Source organism: Anser cygnoides, chromosome 13 (genome assembly GCF_040182565.1).
Source record: "Anser cygnoides isolate HZ-2024a breed goose chromosome 13, Taihu_goose_T2T_genome, whole genome shotgun sequence".
In the NCBI taxonomy this organism is placed as follows: Eukaryota; Metazoa; Chordata; class Aves; order Anseriformes; family Anatidae; genus Anser; species Anser cygnoides.
In genome coordinates this window covers 13,985,094-13,987,095 of record NC_089885.1, presented here as the reverse complement: position 1 = coordinate 13,987,095, position 2,002 = coordinate 13,985,094, and positions in this window count along the sequence as shown.

Sequence of the window (2,002 nt, the reverse complement as noted above, 5' to 3'; positions counted from 1 at the left end):
TTGAAGTTTTTGGACATATTCAATCAGGAATTTGGGAGTAATGAAGGACTCCCAAAAATCTGAAACAGAGGAGTGGATAATGCCTTTTGCTGGGTGGTGTCAGAAAGTTCATAACCATGCAGACCTGTGCCACTCCGCAAGAGCATGTTATTGCTACCACAAGTGCTATTTTAAGTGAAACGATGAAAAAGGAAATGTGTGGCTGTGAGCCTTAAGGTCAAGCTCAGGACCTCTGCCAGTACAAAGTTTTACTTCAGAGAAGTGGTTCTGACTCCCTTGCAGAAGGCCTTAGAGTGGAGGGGAGAAGAAAAAAAAGCTGGTAGGAATTTCCATTAGCCTTATCCCCAGCACCTCCAACCTACAATTGCACCAGCCCCAAAAGATGCCTACAAATATTCCCTGTAAAATCTAATTCCAGGGATTCCACGATCTCCCCAGGAAGCGTATGCTAGAGCTTAATTCTTCCTACTATCAAGGACAATTACCCACTCTGAAGTCTACGCTAAATGCTTCCTGCAGCAACTTAATCTATTTTTCTTATCCTACCTGCAGTGCTGAGAACTGTTTCTTTCTTTCTTCTCTGCGGCTCTCTTACAGATTTGAAAAACATTTTTCTCTCATCACCTTAAAACAAGGCTCATTTTCTATCCTGTCATCCCTCTCATTGCTTTTCTCTGGATTATCTCCACTTTCTTCACATTTTCCATGAAGTGCAGTGCCTACAGCGGGATACCACATTCCCAGAAAGGCGTTCTACTATCACCTAAGGAAGAAGGACCAAGACATGCATCTTACAGACTACATTCCTGTTCATACATTCCGCAACATTTGTGTTGTTGGTTTTTTTTCCAGCACATCGTTGAATCACATTCAGCTGGTGAGTGGCTATAACCCTAACAGTACTCTTCTGTAGCACTGCTACTCTAGTAGCCTGTCCTGTCCTATTCTCTTTGTTCAGCTGATTATTACTTTGGAAGTGCAAAAAGTTACATATGTAAGATCCATTTTGGATTTACTGAATCATACTCTAACTCTTTTGAGCTTATCAAGTTCATTTTGAATTGTAATTGTATTTTACAAGGTCAGAAGTTAGCTCAAAACTGTTAGCTTACATTATAGGTCTTCCTTACAATTTTACCAGCGTATGCCATTCAAGTCACTAATGGAAATAGCAAATAATACCTAGTCAGAGCAGAAGCGTAGAGAATCCCATTCAGTATATCCTTGCAGTCTGTCTGTGAATGATTCACAACTCTGAGTAGGGTTTTCCAGGCAAGTTTTGTTTTCCAAGCAAGTTTTCAAAACCTCTGTTTTTAAATTGGTCTCTGACCACATTCCCATGTTTTCTTATGAAAAGTCATGAAAGTAAAGCTGTGTTCACTGCTTCTCCTCTGCTCAAAAAGTTTGTTATCTGGGTGTAGAAGGAGCAACGTTAGTCTGACACAATTTGATCTTTCTTTTATAGGCTCACAAACAGTTTCTCTGTTCCATTAATTTTCCAGTTTAAATTACTAGCCCAGAGGTCTGAACAGAAAGGTGGAAACAGAAACACAAGCTGAGACTTGGGACTTTACAGCATCCTTCTTTTGTCTCTAAGGCTTGAAAGTCATTTACCATATGTGGTACATGATCTAGGCACAAAGATAACTATTTTTGTTTTGCCTATGCTGCAAGTCTCTTACATATGGTAGATTAAGTAGAGCTCATTTAAGTGGGGACACAGGAGCCACTAAGTACTCACCACTCTGCCCTAACATCACGCTACATGAGGACAACGAAAGCCATTTGCTCCTGTGCCTATGGATTCCTCTGTCATTATTCCAAGATCTCAGTGACCAGCTATTAACAATGAAGACACATCCACAAAAAAGATGAAGGCTCCTCAGCAATATCCTGAACCTCTTTCAATGATTCCAGCTGACTGAATGAAAAACAAAAATATACAGCACATAAAATAAACATCTATCCGGTAACTATTTACATGGCATCAAACACCATGTAG